We start from the raw sequence: 25,751 nt of genomic DNA, 5'->3' as shown, positions 1-25,751 counted from the left end.
TATTTTTGTAAAGTATCATTTCTTCCCTCTAATAATAGTTAAAGGGAATTTAAGACAATTTTACAAGTAATTTTATGTTTGGTTATTACAAATGCAATGTTTGATATTTTTAAAATAATAAAAGTTAGCACTTGGTGCCTATTACGGGTAAAAGGTTATACTTATATGAAGGAGAATACGTGAGTGTTTAGGAGGTATGCTTAATATCATCTCAACAAATTTTCTAATTTTCTCAATTTTTTAAATTATTAAATGAAAAAATATTAGTTACCTAATATTTTATTAAACTTTCCTTTTCAATTTAAATTATCATCTTATTTTTTTCTAAAATTTCTCTACCATATTATAAACTTTCCTCTTAACTCAATATACTTATTATTCTCTTTAAATTTATTCACCATATTATATTTTTTTGAAGAACAAAGGTGTTAACTTAATAATAAAAAGTTATACGACATCTACATCAATGATAGCGTCAAATAAATAATAAATTGTAATTATATGTTCTCGTGAAGAGACAATTAAATGATATTTAATTGAATTACCGGTACCCTATTCATCATGTCACAGAGCTATAGTTTGAGCTATCATGGATTTCATACAAAATTTTATAAAAACTCCCGTTTACAATCAAGAAGCGAAAATAAACCTCTCACTGAGGAGATAAATTTATAACCTGGAAATATAAATTATTTCTTAAACTTCACTTTCATTAAATTTCTCTATCAAATTAATATTTTCTTGAGTCCCAGTCTTTTTTTTAAGTCCCCATTGACAAAGCGTGGTAAATGTAAGAAGGAAGTATATAATCTTAATACATAAGAGCAATTATTTTCTTAAACTTTATTTACAATTTAAAAATTTATAACCTAATTTTCTCTTCAACTTTCTCCTTGACTCAAATTACTATTATCTTATAATTCTCCAAAAAGTTTCTCTATCATATTAATATCATTTAATCATTCTGTTAAAGTAAAATTATCATCTTAATATTTTTCTAAATTTGGAGTTCTAAAATACTTAACAAGCGAGTGGCATTAAATTTTTATATATAATATATTTATTAAAAAAATTTGAATGACCATAATTAAATAGGAATGCAAAAAAATTAGAACATTTATTTAGAAGGCAACTGCGAAACACGATTTAATAAACTAATTTTAATATAAAATTTTATTTATTTGTCTTTGAATTAGTATATTTTTTAATCTATATCAGACTATAATTACGGTTTACATTTATATTTTTAAGCAAGTTTAATAATTAGAATATTGTAAAAACAACAAATGTTAACCAAAATGAATATTAAATATCATGTGTCATATTCATATAGATTCAAAATTATTTAATAATAATGAATTTATTGTATTGACATAAATCACGTCAAATTTATCAACAATATCGTTTCAAATTATCAAATAGTAATACTACATTATTTAAAGCCAAAATTTGAGATTTAATTCGATCAGTGGTACTAAATTAGAATGATTAAGTCGTCTTTATAAGCAAATAACGCTCTTACTCTATTGAGCAACTTATCTGACTTGCCTGTCAAACAAAATTATTGACTTAACCTCGTCAACCTACGTTATTTCGGATTTGAACGTAATGACTACTAAAGGAATTATTTCAAATTTCCTACTCAGAGCAGGCTAGCAGAATGGCTACACTTAATTGATAAACATTTACTCGAGCTTTTTCTATATATTAAATAATTTTAAGTATGATAAAATTAAAACAAAACACACCAACCTAAATATTGAATAGCTTATGATATTTAATTACATAGTATCAGTGGTCTAAAATTCGGAAATCGACATTATTCGGTGCAGGTGTCTTTCAGTCATTAATCAGATAATTGGTAATTAATCGGAGTATGAATCAGAAGCAATTTAATTAAATAAATAATAATATAAAATTCTTTTAAAATGACATTAAGTTTTCATATTTGATATTTAAGTAATTTATACATATTTTTTATAGTTGATTTTTACATAATAATTAATATTCACTATTAGTGTTCTAAAAATCGTTCGATTAAAAAACTTCGACCTATTAATAGATTAATCGGAGTCGGACAGTTTTCGTCTTGATCAATCAGAAATCGGGTCAAAGTTCGTATTTTTAAAAATCGGTCAAAGTCGATCAATTCAGTCAAAATTGATCGATTCATGTCAAAATCGGTCAATTTAATTAAAGAGTGAAAATTAATATAAAAAAATTAAAATTAAAAATGACAGTACCAGTACACATATGGTGAATGGTACTTTCCCATTTCGTTTGTCCAGAATTTGTGCGAGTTTACTTACATTTGAATTTAAAACAAAATATGAAATGTTGAATTTACTTGTGAAAAAGTAGATTTTTTTAAAAAAAATTAATAACCGAAAACACTTTAATTTTGTTATTACTGTTGTGGAATAAAAACTAGGGTTATAATTGTATTTAATGTTAGGGTTGTTAAACTTTGAGTTTTAATGGTTGTTTACGCGGTGGGGAATAGCTGTCCTCACAAGATGCTTACGTATCTCTATGTTATAGAGAATTAAGCCAAAAGTATAGTTCTAAGTTGAGGGGTAGAACCCTTTATATAGATGTTGAGTCTATGGTTAGACTAGGGTAGGGAGACTTGGCGGACAAGTCTAATACTTAGATAGTAAGTAGGACTCCTCTAGACGGTAAATTCTAGATCTTCCAATGAGGAGTTCGTTTCCATGTTGGATAAGACGTTGGTGTCATTATGGACCTCATTCTCAGGTCTGCTCGACGGGCTTATCACGTAGATGATTTTGGGTCGTGGGCAACACAACCCGTCTTGGGTCGTGGCCGTCATGGTCTACTCGGACTATGAGGAATATTTTCGTTTCTGGTCGCGACATGGGAGCCGATTTTCCACCTCTCAGCGAAGGAGGACCGAGGTCTCCTCTGGAGCCTACTCGGCCTACTCCAGTCGGTTGAGAGGCTCCATAGTGGTGGCCTACTCGGATGAAATCCCCTCCCTTTTTTTTGTCTCCGTCTAGGCGACGGTAGCTGAGGGGCTCCTCTGGAGTCCACTCGGCTCAGGGCAATCGACCTAGGGGGTACAACATGCCCCTACTGTGCTGAGGGTATGGTCGTGGCCTCCTCGGCTGAAAAACCCTTTTATTTCATCGCCGTCTAGGTGACGGTGGCCGAGAAGCTCCTCTGGGGCTCATTCGGCTCATGGCACTCACGCTATGGGGTGCACCATGCCCCCTACTTGGGTGGGGGTATCGTCGTGGCCTCCTCGACTAAAAGCGCCCCCCATTTTTTTGTTGGGTGGTTGTCTCCTACTCGGATGAGAGGCTCCCTGAAGCCTACTCGACCAAGGGTACTCGACCATAGAGATTTGGCTTGGTTGTGATGCTCTATTAGGCTGAAAAATCTTCAACTATAATTCTACTTTTTAATCTTCCGAGAGTATACGAGGTGGCTACTACGGCTAAAAAGCCTTTAAATGTAATCCGACTCTTCAGAGTCCAGTCTTCCGTGAGTATGTGAGGTGACACCCACAGATGAAAAACCTTCAAATATAATCATACTCTTCTGAGTTCACTCTTTCGAGAGTATGCGAGGTCACACGCACGACTGAAAAGCCTTCAAATATAATATTACTCTTCCGAGTCCACTCTTCCGAGAGTATACAAGGTCACACGCACGGCTAAAAAGCCTTCAAATATAATCCTACTCTTCCGAGAATATACGAGGTCACACTCATGGCTGAAAAGCCTTTAAAATGTTTGAAGTAGTTTTCTTGGAAATTTATTTCCAAGTTTCCTAATTCATTTGCTTAATTAGGAAGATTAGCACAGTTAATCCTGAATAGAGACTAACCCTTGATCTTATCTTTAATAAGCGTACTCAAGAATGTCTCTGTGGATTCAGCTCTTGTTCACTTGAATTCTACCCTGAAGGAGCATTTACGTGTTAGTTAGATATTTCTCCTATTTTTTTGTGTAATCTTAGTCATCTGTAGGCATTTAAACCTGAAAATGACTTACAAACGCGAACCATTATGGGTGGTGACTTGCAATAGCAAGTGCCTTTTTTTATAAAAAGAGAGAAGAAGCAATCATTTTCATTCACTTCTCATTTCACAACTTCTCAAATTCTCTCTGGTTCTATCTTCTTCAAGTTTCTCAAGCTTTAATCAAGCTCTACTCGAAGATGTCTGAGGGACATAGCGGCCTTTTTCATGATGACAACAGTGGAAATGATGGTGGGAATATTGGTCCTTCTTCCTTTGTGTCTGAGATGCTTGCTTGTCGAGCGAAGGCAAAGTCTTAAACGTGGTACGCTATTTAACTATTCTATGTCTTTAAAACCTTGTCTAGCAACTTCAAGTTCGTCAAACATGTTTCAAGACTTAACTGAAGAGTTCCTGGCTAGTGTTCATCTTGATGCCTATAGCCATGTTAGTGAACTCAAAAATAGTGAGTTCAGTAGATTAAACAAACATATAGCTTCCCTTGAGGGATGAAAGCCTGTATGGTTCTGGACAACAAGTGAACTTGTCAATGGAGTACTACACGCTTATGTGTATTCAGGAGTTCTATCCTATCGGGAATAAGGTCCCCCGTCTATCCCTTTATCGTGGAGCTGCTATCAGAGATAAGTGCTTATCCTTACCAAGTCTATCCGAATGCATGGGCTTTGATCATTGTGTTCATATTGAGATGCCATCAGTTGGGAATTCCTATGAGCACTACCTGAAAGAGATATGTCCTAAGTCCAATCATGTATGAGGATTTAGGAATAACTTTTATGTAATCTGTTTTGATTTCATTGATATTAATAAAAAGCTTGTTTTATTTTTATTGCGGGCTCTATCTATTTAAATGTTTAAATAAGATATACCACAGTTTAGAGTAAAGCTTTTTATGAATTGTAATGAGATCATAATAATGAGACCTAAAAGATGATAACTCTAAAATTAAATAGTTCCTGGTCGTAGGATTACTAACTGGTAATTAATAATCCGCAAAGATCGGTACATACTATGCTTACTTCATTACGAAGGATGTTTGTTCTCATAGACATTTGTGTGGTGACACTATAGCTAGTATGTAGGTGCTTATTATAGAATAAGTTCACTGAACATGACTCACACAGCTGAACAACTGATGGAGTTCACTCACGTGTCAGCAGTTGTTCACATAGTGATAGTTATACAAGTATCCTTAGACTTGAGGTCATCATAGTCATCTTGTGTACACTGAACTATGCTTTGGTTTAGTTCTTAGTCTCAAGGGACAATTAAAAGGGCTCTACTGGGTATAGGAATTTGTACACGAAGATAGTGTATGATCAATAAAGGATCTACCCCTTCCAGTGTAGGAAGAGAATGTTCAATGCTGATCCACTTATGTTAGTTCAGGAATCTCTGGCCAGAGTGAATGAAATTAGAAAGGAGTTTCTAATTTACATTAAATAGAACTAAGCATAGTGAATGGGAAAGCAAGTGATTAAATAATATATGCTTGACACAAGTTCCATGCCTTGTATTTAATCGTGACATTGCAGGGTAGAAGGAATTAATTGTACGGTAACTACTCACTGAATAGGTTCTTGGTATTCTAAGCAGTGAATTCGTATTATCCGGATAGTCGCGATATGCTGAGAAGTATCCCTCACGATGTAGAATAAATATGATTAATTAATTAATCATATTTAATGAATTAGAGAATTTATATAAATAATGATAAAATAGTTTTATTATTATTTATTTCTACTACCGGCTTAATATTGAACCTACATGGTCACACCATAAAAGAGAATGATTTAATGGTGGAGAAATTAATTAATAATGGCTGATAATTATTTATTTATGAAATAAATAATTAATTGGCAAATTTAATAATTGATTAAATGAGATTTAATTGATTATAAATTAATTAAGAAAAAGTTCTTAATATTATTAATTAAGAATTTAATTTTTGGAAATTAAATCAAGTGAGAGAATTATTTCTAAAGTGTTAAGAAAAAGGATTAATAATTAAAAGGTGTTTTAATTATTAGTGAGAATAATAAAGGGTTAATAATAATAATATTTTATGGGAAAATTTTCAGCTGAAAATTTTGCCTATAAATATACTATTATAGACCCTATTTTTGCCTCAACCAAAAAGATTTACAAAACCCTAATTCTCTCCATCTCATCCTCCTTCATTACATAGTTTTCTTGGTGGATACCGGTGGAGTGCTTCACACTTGAGAAACAACTGCTAAGGATCTCCGTTCATCGTTCTTGGATTGCTATTAAAGACCTCCATCTTTCCATTAACGTAAAGTTTCTTAAGGTAAACATACTGAACTACGAATTAAATATTATTTTTTTCGCATGGATCCTGCGGAGGGTTTCAGTTTTTTTAAGATTAAATTTATATTTTCGCTGCGTTTATGTGCTAAAAACCCTTCAATGGCATCAGAGCTACTTGCGAAAAGTTTTTATTTCGTTTATGTGTTTAACTGTTTTCGATATATGAGCATGTACGTGATTCACCATGATTTGATATTGATATAATATGCTTATATATGTATGGTTTTAAATATATGATATTCATGTGAGTTATATAATCATAAGATGATTATGTAATCTGTATATATACTGATATATACATGATTTATGTTTGTTCTAATTATGAGAATCATATCAGATATGGATTCTGAATTGGCTGCTGCAGATTTGCTGATATCTGGGTCTGGTGTCCGATTTATGCAAACGAATACCCTATTCCATAGGTAAACGAGCGTCTGAATAAAACTGATAGCTAAAGCTATCAACGACTCGTCTGTAAGGCGTTTGACGTCGTTTACGGCCTGTAAACAGTGATTCTTGTTTTTCTGATTTGATTCTGATTTTTGTCATATTTTCTTTTTATGATTAGATCATGGATAATATGATATGTTAAGATCAGATTATGTGTTTTAACATGCTTTTATGTGTTGTATGAGCATGGTGGATGGTTATGGCCTTTCGACCTTTGTGTAATGGTTTTGGTTTTGGTTTTGGTTTTAAATACGACTTGCATGTCGTCAATCTTTGTAATCATAAATCTCGAATGTAACTCGAGTTATTCTTGTAAGTTCATTAGATTAGTTTTACTTTCAATCATGTAATGTAATTGAAGACTCAAGAAGGCTATCCAATGGAGGTGATACAAAGAAGAAGACGAGGCATACAAGAAGTCTAAACAAAGAAGAAGACTTATGTAATAAGTAGTTGTATTTATTTCCATCACCATATTAGATTGACTTTGATCTTTATCATGAGCTTGATAAAGATCACATAGGATGGGGCCATAACCAAACACATTTACTTTATTGCACTTTACATTTACTTGTTTATTTAATTTTATATATGAGATATATGCCTATGTTTACCACGCGATGATAGATTTAGGTGAACTTAAATCAATATAAGGCGTGCTCTAGAAAATCTAGAATAGGAATCGTTTCTTGCCTTAACAATAAATATTATGAATACTATCATGAGATTCTTGTGTTTATGAAACACGTAATTGAATATGAATTTTCAATATTGAGAGAAAGGATGATTCTGTCAACAACATATTTCTATCTGTAAGAAAGGGTTATTAAGTGACGGCTCTTGACAATGCTCCACCCGATCCGGGAATCATCTGATTATCGATTATTGATTTGAAATATTTAATTTGAAAGTAAGAATCTCTTTATAATATGATTATGATTGTAACGTAATATAATCCCTCCAAAATTAAATAATATGAAGTAGTAATTGGCCAATGACACAGCGGGCTTGTGTCGGTCATAGCCTTCCAACATGGTAGAAAGTGGTTCTTATTTTTAAATCATTGTCGTTTCGTGCTACAGCCGACGGCTTTGATTTCGAAATAAGAAATACTTGTCTATTCAATAGAGATGTGTACATTGAATTAGAATCTAAAGGTCGGTACGTGCTACAGCCGTGGGTCATTGGAGACTGATTCAATTGTACGAAATATTGGGTTAGACTTGACTTAGAATATTGAGTTTGTCGTGCCACAACCGTGACTCAATTATTCAAGAGGCTAAACTTGTATTAGGGAATAACATAAGATGTAATTGACAAGAGTTGTCTGCCTATTGAACATCACATGACGTTTCGTTCCACAGCCGAGGTTGTGTGATGGAATGTAGGATCCCTATTCCCACTAGCATTATGAATGCTTAATTTTCACTTAGGGGGTTGAAAAAAATTAGATAAACTAGTGGGAGACACTTATGAATAAAGACCCGATTTATATAGTGTTTTGAAATGAAATTGAATATTTGCTAAGTGTTGTTATGTGTTTATCATTTACAGATTTACTATATTCGTCATGTCTTCTGCACTATCACTTCGGAGCATACTAGATGCTCACAAGTTGACTGGTCCTAATTTAGCTATTTGTTTTCACTGTAACAAGTTGGGGCACTGGAAGAGGAACTGCAAGGTTTACCTTGCAGAATTGAAGAAGAAGAAGGGTAGTAAGACTACCGCTTCTGATTCAGGCATGTTCATGATCGAAGTTAATATGTCACTAGGTCAAATTTCTACTTGGGTATTAGATACCGCATGTGGTTCTCATATTTGCAATTCGTTGCAAAGACTAAAGGGAAGTAGGACTCTTGAAAAAATGAGGTGATTCTGCGTATGGGCAATGCAGCAAGGGTTGCGGCCATATCTGTAGGATCATTTAGTTTACATATGCCTACGGGCAAGACTATTATTTTGAATAATTGTTATTACGTTCCCTCTATTGTGAGGAATATTATTTATATTCCTATGTTGGATGTGGATGGTTTTTCATTTATTATTAAGAATAATGAATGTTCTATCCTTAGAGATAATGTTCTTTTTGGACGTGGCATTTTAAATAATGGTCTGTATGTATGTGACGTAGAGCATGATTTACTTCAGATTGAACAAACTAATAAAAGAAAATGAGATGATGAAAATCTGACCTATTTATGACACTATAGGCTAGGTCATATTAGTGAAAATAGACTGCGGACATTGCATAAGGAAGGGTTACTTGACCCCTTTGATTTTGAATCATATCCTACATGCGAGTCTTGTCTATTGGGTAGAATGACCAGATCTCCATTTAGTGGACATGGAGAGAGGGCTGCAAATTTTCTAGGATTGGTACACACAGATGTATGTGGACCAATGTCTACGCAAGCCATGGGTAGATTTTCGTACTTTATTACTTTCATAGATGATAGATCTAGATTCGGATATGTGTATTTGATGAAACACAAGTCTGAAGCCTTTGAAAAGTTCAAAGAATATAAACATGAAGTGGGGAAACAAACCAAACACAGTATTATAACTCTTCGATCAGATCGACGTGGTGAATACTTGAATGGAGAGTTTCTAGATTATCTCAAAGAAAATGATATAGTCTCCCAGTGGACTCCTCCATATACTCCACAGTTAAATGGGGTATCTGAAAGGAGAAATTGAACTTTGTTAGACATGGTTCGGTCCATGATGAGCTATGTGAATCTTCCAGTATTCCTATAGGGTTATGCATTAGAAACCTCAACATATTTACTGAAGAAGGTGCCTTCCAAATCTGTTCCTCAAACACCATATAAGATATGAAAAGAAAGGAAACCGAGTCTTAAACATGTTAAGATTTGGGGATGTCCAACTTATGTCAAGAAAGTTGACCCAGATAAGCTGGAATCTTGATCCGTAAAATATAATTTTGTGGGATATCCTAAAGAGACTTTGGGGTATTACTTTTACACCGATCATCGGGTGTTTGTCCCCAGACATGCTACCTTCTTGGAAAAGGAGTTTATCCTTGAAGGAAACAGTGGGAGCAAAATTGAACTTGATGAAGTTCAAGAAGCACAAACTACTACGGATCAAGTGGAAACACCTGTTCAGACTGAACAACCTTCTGTGGAACAGCCCATTCGTAGGACAGGGAGAGTGTCTCGCTAACCTGAGAGGTATTATGGCCTTGTCATTGAGAATGACAATGAGTTGTCAATCATTGATGATGACAACCCTGTGACCTATAATGAGGCTATGAGTAGTGTTGACTCAGAGAAATGGCATAGTGCCATGAAATCCGAAATGGAATCTATGTATACCAACCAAGTATGGACTCTGGTTGAGGCGCCTGAAGGTGTTAAGCCTATTGGGTGCAAGTGGGTATACAAAAGAAAGATTGAAGCAGATGGCCAAGTGGAGACCTATAAGGCCAGGCTCGTGGCAAAAGGATTCAAATAAAGGCAAGGGATTGACTTTGATGAAACTTTTTCGCCTGTAGCCCTGTTAAAATCAATTCGGATTTTGCTTGCAATTGCTGCTTACTACGACTATGAGATCTGGCAAATGGACATAAAAATGGTCTTCCTCAATGGGGAACTTGAGGAGGAAGTGTATATGACACAGCCAGAGGGTTTTCTTTCCAAGGGAAATGAACACCTAGTGTGTAAGCTGCTACGAACCATATATGGTTTAAGGCAAGCTTCTCGTAGATGGAACATCTGTTTTGATGAGACAATCAAAGAGTTTGGTTTTATCAAAAACATAGATGAACCATGTGTCTACAAGAAGGTTAGTGGGAGCGCGGTAACGTTTCTTGTATTATATGTGGATGACATACTTCTTATAGGAAATGATATACAGATGCTACAATCAGTCAAAGTATGGCTATCAAAGAACTTCACCATGAAGGACTTGGGAGAAGCATCCTACATTCTCGATATAAAGATCTATAGAGATAGATCTAGAAGAATGATAGGTATTACCCAGAGTACATACATCCAAAAAGTGCTTAAAAGGTTTAGCATGGAAAACTCCAAAAAAGGTCTCATACCGATGAGCCATGGAGTGTCCCTTTCCGAAAAAAATGTCTCCTAAGACACCTGAGGAAAGAGAGCGTATGAGTAAGATTCCTTATGCTTCAGCAATAGGATCTATCATGTACGCGATGTTGTATACAAGGCTTGATGTTGCTTATTCGATTAGTGTGACGAGCATATATCAGTCCAATCCAGGTGAAGACCACTAGAAAGCAGTGAAAAACATCCTTAAGTACTTGCGAAGGACTCATGACATTTTTCTTGTTTTTGGTGGTGAATCTGAGTTGAAAATAGAGGGTTATACTTCTAGTTTTCAATCAGAAAGTGATAGCAAATCCATGTCAGGGTACGTGTTTACTCTGAATGGTGGTGCAATTCAGATTGTTGAAAGAGGAGATGTCAACGTCGAGAGAGTTGACACACATAACAACGTAACACAAAGCCACTTTCTCAGAGTCACTTTGATCGTCATAAAGACAAGATGGGTATTATATACCAGAGTGATTGGCTTTAGTATAAGTGGGAGATTGAAAGAGATATATCCTAAGTCCAATCATGTATGAGGATTTAGGAATAACTTTTATGTAATCTGTTTTGATTTCATTGATATTAATCAACGGCTTGTTTTTTTTTTGCGGGCTCTATCTATTTAAATGTTTAAATAAGATATACCACAGTTTAGAGTAAAGATTTTTATGGATTGTGATGAGATCATAATAATGAGACCTAAAAGATGATAACTCTAAACTTAAATAGATCCTGGTCGTAGGATTACTAACTGGTAATTAATAATCCGCAAAGATCGGTACATACTATGCTTGCTTCATTACGAAGGATGTTTGTTCTCATAGACATTTGTGTGGTGACACTATAGCTAGTATGTAGGTGCTTATTATAGAATAAGTTCACTGAACATGACTCACACAGCTGAACAACTGATGGAGTTCACTCACGTGTCAGCAATTGTTCACATAGTGATAGTTATACAAGTATCCTTAGACTTGACGTCATCATAGTCATCTTGTGTACACTGAACTATGCTTTGGTTTAGTTCTTAGTCTCAAGGGACAATTATAAGGGCTCTACTGGGTATAGGAATTTGTACACGAAGATAGTGTATGATCAATAAAGGATCTACCCCTTCCAGTGTAGGAAGAGAATGTTCAATGCTGATCCACTTATGTTAGTTCAGGAATATCTGGCCAGAGTGAATGAAATTAGAAAGGAGTTTCTAATTTACATTAAATAGAACTAAGCATAGTGAATGGGAAAGCAAGTGATTAAATAATATAGGCTTGACACAAGTTCCATGCCTTGTATTTAATCATGACATTGCAGGGTAGAAGGAATTAATTGTACGGTAACTACTCACTGAATAGGTTCTTGGTATTCTAAGCAGTGAATTCGTATTATCCGGATAGTCGCGATATGCTGAGAAGTATCCCTCACGATGTAGAATAAATATGATTAATTAATTAATCATATTTAATGAATTAGAGAATTTATATAAATAATGATAAAATAGTTTTATTATTATTTATTTCTACTACCGGCTTAATATTGAACCTACAGGGTCACGCCATAAAAGAAAATGATTTAATGGTGGAGAAATTAATTAATAATGGCTGATAATTATTTATTTATGAAATAAATAATTAATTGGCAAATTTAATAATTGATTAAATGAAATTTAATTGATTATAAATTAATTAAGAAAAAGTTCTTAATATTATTAATTAAGAATTTAATTTTTGGAAATTAAATCAAGTGAGAGAATTATTTCTAAAGTATTTAGAAAAAGGATTATTAATTAAAAGGTGTTTTAATTATTAGTGAGAATAATAAAGGGTTAATAATAATAATATTATTTTGCCTATAAATATACTATTATAGGCCCTATTTTTCCCTCAACCAAAAAGATTATAAAACCCTAATTATGTCCATCTCCTCCTCCTTCATTACATCGTTTTCTTGGTGGATACTGGTGGAGTGCTTCACACTTGAGGAGCAGCTGCTAAGGATCTTCGTTCATCGTTCTTGGATCGCTATTAAAGACCTCCATCTTTTCATTAACGTAAAGCTTCTTAAGGTAAACATACTGAACTACGAATTAAATATTATTTTTTTCACATGGATCCTGCGGAGGGTTTCGGTTTTTTTAAGATTAAATTTATGTTTTCGCTGCGTTTATGTGCTAAAAACCCTTCACTACCATCTTTAGGAGTATTTTCTTGCTCAAGAATTCTCCCTTATTGATAACATTGTTAACTCACTTTCCCTTCCCGAATCTTATCATGGCTGGAACAAAAAAGTTCTTTATTCTTGAGCTAGAAGACGGTGACTTGGGAGATCTCTTTGTTCCTAGCTTTGGCAACATAGTCGATCATCCCGATCATATTTTGAAACTTACTGTTCATGAGTGTGACGCCCTCCAAACCCGGGTCAGAAATTTGGGTTTATAACACACACACACACAATATATAAACCTGTATATGAAATATTTTATAAATGACTCATCTTTATACCACCACGGATCGCAACAGGTTAAAGTATGAAAACAAGCCACAACCTTAACTTTTATTACATCGAACCAAATCCAAACTAGTTTAACTTACAACTGATAATGAAATTATTTTTTTACAATCTTGCATAACTCAACTACCATATAAAGCTCCTGCTAGCTCGATCCAACTCAACCTAGAATTCTAGCTCGTACACTGGACTGGGAAACTTTACTATCACCGATTTCCTTCTTAACTGTAGAATACATAAAAAGTTTCGCAAGAGTGAGCTAACTAGCTCAGCAAGTAATAACAGCAACAACTGGGTTTAAACAATGATCAATTGAAATGATTCAAGGAATCAAATTTCTTGTTAAACAATTATTAGAATTGGATATTTATTTTAAGTTTTAAAACCAAGGTTAGGCTGATGATCATTCACGCACTAACCCCGAGCAAGGCACACGGCTCTGCTCTATAAACTGGATCCAATGCACACATTGACCTAATTCGACCACGAATCTGGTCCACATAAAGAAAACTATCCAGTTCTAAAATAGTTCAGTATGATAAACAATATAATTCAATAAAATAAGATCATAATCAATAATGATAAAATATTTGAATAAAAGCGTAATGCAATTTATGATATCACAAGGGTATATCAAGGTATGTATGAGGAATAGTTTCCAGCATGTAAGAGAATCAGGTATTAGACGAATAATGATTTCACAAGGTTTAGTCCTTTGATGTTATAAGGTATGATTGAGTATAAAAGTTTCTGTATGTTTAAGCAATTTTGTTCCAGTGTTTGGTGTATGGTGGATATGTATTTGTGGAGTAGTATTGTATTTGTGTGGTTTAGTATTTTGGTAAATCAACAATGGATGGTTTACAAAGAATAAGGCTCACAGCTCAAAGATCAAATGATGTGATCAGGGTTCCCAGCTGAATGATTCAAAATACTTACAATATAAAGCAAAACTATTTTGAATACTAGCAATATGTCACGAGAGAATTTAGAAGTAGTTGCAATATATCTCGTGAAAGGTTCAGAAGTACTTGCCTTATCACAAATCTTTCCAACTTCACTTGTACTTGTCTAATGATTCTATTCAACAACCACTTGGCTATTTTTTTATGCCTCGCTTCTATTCACTGATCACTTGCTTTATTTTCTACGCGTCGATTCCATTTTCTGATCACCTGCTTCCTTTTTTTACGCCTCGCTTACTCTGCTAGGTATCATAAGTATCTATCAATATTCATATCATATTATTTAATCATCACATAGACGTCATAAGGTTTTATCTACCCTTTGTTTCACCCAAATTCGATTTACGGATTGAAAGTTATGGCTAATACAGTCCAACAATAAGCACATAGCCATATAAAACATAAATCAGATAGCACATAGAACATAGCATGCAAGGTATTCGATATAAATAATTTTTCAAAGAAGCTTTGAGGTTAAATTGATTTTCTGGTATTTTATATGAATTTTTAAATATTTTTTGGAATTAAAACGGGTCTCTGACTCATTTTATAATTAAATATTAGGGTTTGAACACCCGAATATGACTTTAAAATTATTTTATAGTAATTATTGAGCCTTGAAAATAATTTAAAATAATATTTTAAGGCTCGAAACTATTTTTCAGAATTTTTTAAATCAAAATAAATAATTAAATCTAATTAAATAATCAATTAAAATTAATTAATAATTAATTAAATCAATTAATCAATTAATATTTAAATTAATTGACTAATTAAATAATTAACTATCAATTAAAATTAATTAAATAATTTAGATTTATTTTAGAATTAATAAATAATTTTCAGAAATAAAAATAATGAATTTTGGAATTAAAAATAAATTTCTGAAAATTATTATAAATGGAAATATAATTTTTGAAATGTTTAAAACAGAAATCCATTATTTGAAATTTTTAAAAACTACATGATATTTATTAAAAGAAGGTAGAAAGAAGGATGACCAAACTGTAAGTTTGGCATCCCCTTCCTCCTCCCTCGATTCCGGTGGTCGGCAACTCGCCCAGAATGGGCTCAAACTCACAGGGAACAACCTACTAGCTTCTAAGAACTTGTTTTCGTAATCGGTTTTATCAAAAACACGACCAAATGGCCATAACGGTAATCCAAAAATCCTGCCGCTGTTGTCCTTATTTTTCCGGCCAACAACAACCCGCTATCGTCTGTTAATTTCATTTATACCATTTGATTGCTTGCTCCACGATCTATTCATTCATGTAATCAATTTCAACAGATAACCTTCAATAAGGAATTGCCCAAATTCAATTAAGAACATTCAAACTAATTATAAACCCTGATTTCTAATTCCGAGAATTAAAGATATATTTGAGCATGTTATTGAACCCCAAATTTAATATATGATATACCAAAATGATCAGGAAGAAAAGATCTACAAGATTTAAGCATCAAATCACACAAACAACATCAAAAATAAAAATTCATATTTTAATCCAAAAATAATTCGAAATTAATAAAAATTATAGAAAAATAACCTTTGATTCTGCAGGTGTATGGATCACAGATTCTGAAAGTACTCTTCAAGACCTTCGATTCAGTTACTTGAACTCCAGAATCGGATATCGCTAACGCCTTTAAATCTAGGTTTGATTAGGAAGAACACTATGAATATACTGTATTTTCTCTGAAAATTATATATTTAACTGACTGTAAATGATTTTATGTACAAAATAAAATACGGTAAGGGCTATTTATAATTAAGAAATATTGGTACCCCGTTAGATCATACATGATATAAGATATTACGTTTATTTGAGAAAACAGATCCAAAACGGTACCGGTTTTAGGATAATTATCCAAATCTATACATTTTATAACTGCGGTCTTGGTCTCAGTGCTTTAGTTACACGTACTATGAGAAGATAATATAATAGCTTAAAACAAAGATTTTGTTTCTCAAAAATACGGGTTTATCGATATACCGAAACGAAATTTATATCAAAAATATTGCGTCGGGACCCGCACGGGGAAAACCGTACTCCAGATTGAAAAAGTTAAAATTTGGAAAATGCTCGGAATATTGCAATTAGGTTTTCGGAAGAGTTCTGGGTTGTAAAAATGTAAAAACGGTTAAAGTCGGTAGGTTCCCGATTATACAAAATAGTTTATAAATACTCGGAAAAATAATTAATAAAATTCATAAATCATTTATAAAACCATATAACAACATAAAAATTAATTGGGAAAATATCACAATTATCTATATTTTATTTTGGACATATAAAAATTAAAATACTCAAATTATATCATATTTAAATATCCAAACAAAGATACCACTTCACAGATAATTCACCAAAAATTCATATAATAATCACATAATATTTATTTATTAACAAAAATAATTACACGTCATATCCCGGTTATTACAATGAGTGTTACGCCCGAGATGCCCTTATTAATGATAAGGGCCGGACTCACTTTCGGCATGTCATGACCGAGAGACCGCTAGTTGAAGCCGGACTTAGCGGTCTTTCATTTGAGGGAGTTTTACTTATTCAATCTTCAATTCTGAACAAGTTTATTCTTATACCAATATTTCTTTTATTTTGTATCAGCTTCTGATGCCTTGGACACAGAGGCTGCCAAGAAGGGGATCAAGCCCACACGGAGAATGATCAATCAAGCTTCTTAGGAAGCAAGTCGTCTTCCTCCCAAGGTTCCCGCTTTCTTGAGGGAGTCCTCTACAGGGAAAAAGGGATCAAGGGTTCTGATGGGAGCTGCAAGACTCCTTTCGAGCCCTCTTGGGGAATATGTGGCCAAGACTCTGTGATCCAGAGTCCGGAGCTTTCCCTAATTTATTCCAGGTGTGCTATTATTGCTCCCGACTTGATCGAGGTCACTACCCCCAGCAAGCTTCTCGTGGCAGATATGATGGGCGCTCATGCCTTGAATCCAGTATGCTAGATTCTTTTGGCGTATTTGAACTTTTTTAGTATGTTTTTGAGCTTTATTCGATCCTACTCTGCTTAATCTAGTCGATTTCACTAACTCCTTGTTGCTTTCCCACTACTTTTCAGGCCAACGCTTACTTCAACGCCTTGTATCTTTAAGGGCGCAACCTAATGGGACAGAACGTTGCCTTAGAAAAGGTGAGGAGCAAGTTGTCAAAAAGAATCCAAGGAGTGGGATTCAAGGGTTGTGGTGGCTGAGGATAGTAAAGTTGCACTCTAAAAGCAGTATGATGATCTCGCGAGGAGGAACAAGCTAGTGTGGGGGACGATGGTTAATCTCTATCATTAGACAGATGAGTTCCTTCAGCTGATGGATTAGCATGATAATAAAATATGTCCAGTGAACATGTCACTTGGTTGAAATTCAACCATCACTACAGTCCATGGTGTCTATCCCGATATTTTTCAGCCAAAAGACTTCCCTAGTCCTTGGGCTTCATCTTACACTACTATGTTTTCTCAAGCGCCTGACTCAAGGCCAGCTATAGTTTCTTAATACTCCGGCTCCAGTTCGAGCCGCTTTGGTTCCAGGGGAAAGCGCACATTCGTGATAGAGCTAAGGGGAAAGCCCCTGTTTGAAGGAGCCCTAATGGAAAAGTTCCATCCAAAGGTCCCTTTATACAGGAAGGTTCGTGAGCCCATTCAAGGAAAGAAGATTCAGAATGAGGGTTCCTTCTCTTCCTCTTTGGGGAGCTCTAATAGTAAGACAATTGAAGATGATGTTAATGAGGATGTCACCAAGATGGCGCAAAATGGAGATGAAGAAGAAGGCTTATCCGATGAAGAAGAAGGCACCTCCGAGAAGTGATCTTCCGGCCTTGCATGTGCTTGACTACCTTATGTGGCTTTTATTTAAAACTTATTTATTCGTAATCCTATGTGGCCTTTAAATTAGTCCTATGTACCCTTATTGTCCTTCAGGACTAATTTGCGATCCTTCAGAATCTTCTATCTATTATGCATTACAAGCATATTTACCTACTTATCTTTTATTTTTGTTATTTGGCCTTTCATGGATTGCACTTATCCAATGCTCATACATAAAAACCGATCGACAAGATGATAAAACAAACTTGCATAGATAGATAATATCTTGAAAAATGGGTTCAACCCTTATATAGAATAAAAATTGTTACATCGACCTTATTACTATGTATACTACTCAGTACTAGAAGCATGAATTTCTTGTCCTAGATATGATAAACCCTTAGTTTTATCATCTCTGCCCAATATTTCTAACTTGTAGGGCCCTCATCCCAGTGTCTTCTTGACCTTGTAAGGTCCTTCCCAATTTGGGACCAGCTTCTCTTTCTCGCCAATACCTGATGCCTCAATCTTCCTTAAGACCAATTCTCCTTGCTAGAAGAACCTTTCTTTAACCCTCTTATTGTAATAGAGGGAGGATATACGTTGATGCTCTGTATTACAGGCCTTGGCTTCGTCACGAACCTTGTCAATGAGGTCGAGGGCGAGCCTCATGCCTTCTTTATTAGTTTCTAGTTTAAATACTTCAACCCTCGGTGATCCGTGGGTGATTTGAAGGGGCACTACAGTCTCGGCTCCATATGTCAACATAAATAGGGTAGCTTAAATTGTAGCTTTGAAAGTAGTACGATTTGCCCATAGTATAGGTAGCAGTTCGTCCATCCAAGTATTTCTTGAGCGTTCAACCCTCTTCTTGAATCCGTCAAGGATGATTCGATTAGCGACTTATGCTTGCCCATTTGCTTGGGGATGGGAAACTGAGGTGAATCAGATTTCTATGTTATTGTCTTTACGATACTCCTTGAACTATTTGTTGTCAAACTGTCACCATTATCTGTAACAAAGATACGTGAGATTCCAACTCGATATATCATATTCTCTCAGAAGAATTGAGTAATCTGCTTGGTGGTTATCTTGGCCAGTGCCTTGGCCTCAATCCACTTAGTCAAGTAGTCAATGGCGACCATAATGAACTTCATTTATCTTGATGCTACATGAAAGGGACCTAGTACGTCCATTCACCATATCGCGAAGGGGATGGGAGAGCTAATGAATGTGAGCCTCTCTAGGGTCTATCGAACTACATCTGCGTACCTCTGGCATCTATCACACATCTTCACATTATCATTTGCATTGGCTAACATTGTTGGATGGTAAAACCCCCAATCAGGTTATTTTCTTAGCGAGGGCCCTGCCCCCTAAATGCTACCCACGAATCCCTCCACGGGCTTCCTTCAATGCCTCATTTGCCTTGTAAGGTCTCAAGCACTTCAGATATGGGATCACGAAAGACTTTTGTACAAAAGGCCTTTGATTAGAGAGTATCTCAATGCTCTTACTGATAAATTGCATGCCTCGTGGGCATCATCGGGGATACAACATGTCTCAAGATGGTTCTTTATGGGATCAATCCAGCAGCTAGTTAAACCCATTGGCACTATCAAGTTTATGACATGGATTTTTGAGGTCCTCAGGACTTGAAAGTAGATACTTTTTGGATAGTTCTCGATTTCAGATGAAGCGAACTTGGATAGGGCATTGGTCGTATTATTATCCTCTCTTTGAACATGTTTTGCGTACCATTCATCAAATTGAGTTAGTATTCCTTTTACGACCCTTTAGTACTTGGCCATGGCATCATCTTTAGCTTCAAATTCCCTATTCACTTGGGCAACAACGAGCCTTGCGTCTATACAAGTTTTGAGACTTTTGGCCCTCATAGCTCTAGCCAAGCCTAACCCAACTATCAAAGCCTCATATTCTGCTTCATTATTCATAGTTGTGAAGTCCAACTTTAAAGCATACTTGATCATAAACCCTTCAGAGCTTTACAAGACTAGGCCTACACCACTAGATTTTATTTTGGACGATCCATCAAAATGGAGAACCTGATACTCCTTTAGAGTCAAGTCTTCATCTTTATCCTTCTCTCCTTTTTCTGGGGTTACTATCTCTTGCCCCCGACTTCTTGGTCGTTAATGGTGCATTCAACCACGAAGTTTGCTAATATCTGATCCTTGATGGTTGTTCAAGGCTTATACTTAATATCAAATTCACCCAACTCAATTTTCCATTTGATGAGCCTCCCATTTGCTTTTGGGTTATGAAAGATGCTTCTCAGTGGTTGGTCCATCATGACTTCTTTCTTATATTCCTGGAAGTATGGTTGTAGTTTCCCAGAGGCTGTTATAAGGGTGAGTGCAAACTTCTCGGTGGTGGAGCAGTTCAACTCGGCTCCGTGTAGTACTTTATTTACATAGTAGACATGATTTTGAACCTTCTGTTCAACCTTCACCAAAACAGCGCACACAGCCTTGCTCAGAGACCGCAAGGTACATGTAAAGGATGTCATCTGGACATGGTTTCGCCAATAATGAGGCTTCTGTCATGTATTTCTTTAGCAGTTCAAAGGCCTCTTGGCTTTCAGCGGTCCACTCAAAATTCTTCACCTTCTTCAAAGTTTTGAAAAAAGGTAGGCACTTGTCTCCTGACTCAGAGATGAACCTCCCCAAGGCCGCAATTCTCCCCGTCAAATTCTGAATATCTTTTATAGAGTGCGGCGGCTCTGTATCTAGAATGGCTTTGAATTTGTCGGGGTTTTCCTCGATTCCTCCCTTCGAGACCATGTGACCCAAAACTTTTCAGACCCAATTCCAAAGGCTCACTTAACAGGGTTTAACATCATCTTATGGTGTCTCTGCACTTCGGATGCCACTCTAAAGTGATCAATGTGATCGACCTTTGCTAGGATTTTTAATAACATGTCATCGACATAGACTTCCATGGTTTTTCCGATCAGATAAGCGAAAATCTTGTTCACCAATCTTCGATAAGTGGCTCATGCATTCTTCAGTCTAAAAGACATAACAATATAGTAAAAGACACCAAAGTCAGTTAAGAAAGATACCTTACGGATGTCATCTTTGTGCATTTTAATCTAATTATAACCGCTGAAGCCATCCATGAAACATAGCATCTCGTGCCCAGCAGTAGCATCGATCAGGGTGTCAATCCTTGGTATATGGTAGCAGTTCTTAAGGCATGCGTCGTTAAGTCGATGAAATTGATGCACATCCTCCATTTTCCATTGGCTTTCTTGATCATCACAGGGTTATCCAACCATTCGTAGAATTGTACTTCCTTGATAAATCCAGCTTCAAGGAGCTTCTCAACCTCCTGTTTAATGGCTTCAAGCCTATCAGGGGCATAACTTCTCTTCTTCTACTGTACGGCCTTCTGAGTTGGATCGACATTCAACTTTTGAGTTATAAGGTTGGGATCCATCCCAGGAATTTCATCTGTTGTCCAAGCAAACACATTATTATTCTCTTTTATAAACTTTATCAGTTGGTCCCTCAGGGGTTTCCCCAAGGATGCTCCAATGTAGGTGACCTTTTAAGATCTAGAGGGTCTAAGGGAATTGGGACCAAGTCCTCAGTTGGCTTCCCCCGACATTCTTTGTTCTCGCAGACATCCATGTCTTCTATTGGAAGGACTTGCCCCCAGTCTCATCGGGCCTAAGTGCTGCTACATAGAAACTTCGGGCCTTTTTATAATCTCCTTTCTCTTCTCCGACACCAATTCTGGTTAGGAACTTAAGTACCATGTGGTAAGTCGAGGGCATGGCCTTAAACACATAAATCCCAGTTATTTCCATGATTGTGTTGTAGGTAGAGGTTGCCTTGACAACCTGGAAGTTTAATATATGTGTGGCCTCTCTAGGATCTTCCCCAATAGTCACGAGGAGTCGAATTGATTTTTCTACTTGACACTACTCCATTAAACCCGTAGATGGGTGCATTAGAGGGGGCCGGTTGGGATTCAGTGTACCTCATCCTTAGAAACGTGATGTGGAACAGAGTTTCTATGGAAGCTCCGTTGTCAACCAAGACCCTTTTGACAGAACAATTTCTAATTACCAGGGTGAATATCAGGGTTGAGGTCGAGGTTTCAAACTTACATCCTGAGGATATTTCAAACCATCAAGGTCGAGGTCGCCGAATTCAACTTTCATCTCAGTCTTAGTACGCTTGAGTGCGTCTCCGACTATATTCATCACCACTCTAGTATAAACCATTCGGGAGTTCTTTGTTATCCCAGCAATCGTCAACCCTCCAAAGATCATATTGATTACTGGCCCTCTAGGATGTAAGTTGTGAACTTGGTTATTACCCCCTTGATCATTGTCTCTCTTATGACCTCCGCTATCATCGCCTTTAATAAATTTTCCACGCATTCCTCGTCAGATGAGATACTCGATCTCGTCCTTGAGTTGTCTGCAGTCATTTGTGTCATGACCAACATCCTTATGGAACCTACAAAATTGGTTACTTTCCCTCTTCTCGTGGTCTTCCTTTAGTGGCTTCAGCCATCTAAAGTCCTTGTCTTTCTCAATTTCCATCAATATTTGGCTCATTGGCGCATTCAACCTTGTGTATTTAGTGAACATTTGTCCTTGGTTCTTCTTAGAAGGAGGATCAGAGTTCTTGACTGTTCGAGGATACTTGTCATTGGCATCATACTCTTGGTCCATCTTCCGCTTCTTGTTGCCAATGGGTTCATTATTTACCACCGTCTTCTTCATGCTTTCCTCCAGCTTGATGTACATTCCGGACCTATCTTGGAGTTATAACATACTTTCAGGAGGGGTGCTTAGCTAGGGACATCTTGAAGAACTCATCTTTGGTTTCTTGCTGCAGGGCTATTATATCTATCTTATCATCAAAATTCGGGGCCTTGAAGGCTTCTTTATGAACCGATTTAGGTAGTCTCTTAAGGACTCCTTCGCTCCTTGTACGTTTTAGGAAATCGTCCTTTGGGTGCTTCAAGGCTGTTGATAGCCACTTGGCATTGTCTCATTGCCAGCGCGTCTCCTTCATGGGGAGGTTTTATCATCCAGTGAGTCGAAGTTTCTAATAGAGTAGGGTCCAGAGTATTATTGATTCTCGGGGAAGGGATCCAAGCCACGAATGTATTGGTGCATCCATCCTTGTCCTTCGCCTTGATTTGAGAGACCACTTCCTCCAATATCAAGGTATAGTTACATCCTATAAGATAGATTGGTAGTACCTGAAATCACGATCGTTGAGTACACATACCCAACAGATTGAGAGTTTATCATTTCTTGTATTTGATGAAGATGGGGATTCGTCCCTTGGAAAGTTAGGGGGTATCATCCCTAAGGCTGGATTTTGGATTGATGGATTCATCCCTTGAGCTTGAGCCTCAGATGCCCTACAAGGGTTCCTCCTCGGGTGGTGGCATAGGTCCAGTGTAGAGTAATCACCACCGTGAATGAGAGGTCCGCGATATAATTGGGTCATCGGCTCCATTGTTACCTATATTCCGTGTACTCACCATGGTTGTTGTTCTTTCTCATAGACGGCGCCAAATGTTGTGAAATTAAAATTAGGGTTGTGATTATATTTAATGCTAGGGTTGTTGAGTTTTGAGATTTAATGGTTGTTCTCGCGGTGGGGACTAGTTGTCCTCGCAAGATAGGTACGTATCTCTGTATTGTTGAGAATCAGGCCATAAACGTAGTTCTGGGTTGAGGGATAGAGCCCTTTATACAGATATTGAGTTTAGGCATAGACTAGGGTAGGAAGACTTGGTGGAAAGCCTCCTACTTAGATAGTAAGTAGGACTCCTCTAGACGGTATATTCTACATCCTTCTTAGGAGGAGTCCATTTTCATGTTGGATAAGACATTGGTGTCATTGTGGACCTCATTCCCAAGTCTGCTCGCCGGGCCTATCACGTAGCTGATTTTAGCTGTGGGCAACACGGCCCATCTTGGGTCGTGGCCGTCATGGTCTACTCGGATTATTTGAGATATTATTAGGTCGTGGTCGTGAATACCTACTCTGGGCCGTAGCATCACGGGCTTTGACTTGTCAACTTTTGGACATAATTAATTCAATTTTAATTGTGTCTTTACGGATTACTTTTCATCCATATCAATTACAGTCATATTTATTACATTAATTGACTAACACCGTATATAATATGGTTAATTTTGAAAATACAAATTAAAAGATTTCCTAGAAATATTATATCTTCAAGTGGATTACTATTTTAAAATAAGAAAATAATTGGTAAAATTCAGGAAAAAAACTAAAATATTGCCTAGAGGTGTTAATTTTACATAAATTAAATACTTGTCAAAATTGGTAATGGATTAATAGAAAAAGAAAATGAAAGACGTTGAAAAAATACGTAAAATAGACAGGGACATAGAGTGTTGAATAATAAGTAAGAAAAAGGGGAGAAATTAATTTACCGTACACCTCCTCTTCTGATAACATATGTCTTGTCCGATGAATCAAATGTTGAGAATTTCATCGTTATCAAAAGGGTTTGTCACAAACTCCCATGAGTTTTGTTTATTTTTATTTATAAAATTGGAGTGAATGCGAGAGTTTATTAACACTTAAATCAAATTTACCTATAAAAACAGGTTAAAAAAAATTGTGAGTGTGTGCTAGTGGACATAACATATAAAAACCGTTATAAAAATATGGGTGCTTTTAAATTACAAAAAAACTGTGTCATTCATATATTTATTATGAGTAATGAATATATTAAGATTCAATAATCGAGCTAAAGATTCAGGTATATATTTCTCGTTCAAATTAAGTATTGGTGGAGATTAAATCATAAACATATGTGTGAATACTTAATTTTAATATAAAGATATAACTATTTGTCTTTGAAATACTCCATCTGTCCCAAAATACAAGTCCCTTTGACTTTTACGCGTACATTAAGGTGTATAAAGTTATATCTCCACATACTTTTTTAAAAAATTATTTTCCTGAATTACAATTTAATATGTATGCTTTTATTCAGCAAAAAAAATTAAAAAAAATTGTTAGAGCTATCATTTTTATTCACCTAAAAATACGCATAAAAAAGTCAAAGGGACTTATATATTGGGACCGATGGACTAGTATATTCTATATATTAAATAGAAGTTACAGTTTCCATTTATGTTCTTTAAGCTGCAAGTTTAATAATTACTCTGTAGAGCAGTTTATCTGGCTTGACTGTCAAAAAATAGTTGTTGACTTAATCTGGTCAACCTAGGTTATTTCAGATTTAAACATAATGACTTCTAAATGAATTATTTCAAATCGTCTACTCAAACCAGTAGAATGGCTACACTGAATTGAGAAATATTTACTTGAATTACTATATCTAAAATAATTAAGTATGATTTTAACATCTTGCAAATTTTGCAGGTTTATGTCTTTTTCTTGTAACAAGTGTTAAGTTATTTTCAGTCAGTTACATCTTGATTCATCATGGTGTGAAATCATACTAATTTTGAGGAAATGTATGCAAATCTATCATTAGCAGAGGAGGAGGATGGAGATGTATTTGTAGAAAGTAGTGA

Source organism: Apium graveolens, chromosome 8 (assembly GCF_009905375.1).
Source record: "Apium graveolens cultivar Ventura chromosome 8, ASM990537v1, whole genome shotgun sequence".
NCBI classification, from domain to species: Eukaryota; Viridiplantae; Streptophyta; class Magnoliopsida; order Apiales; family Apiaceae; genus Apium; species Apium graveolens.
This window is presented reverse-complemented; position numbering follows the sequence as displayed.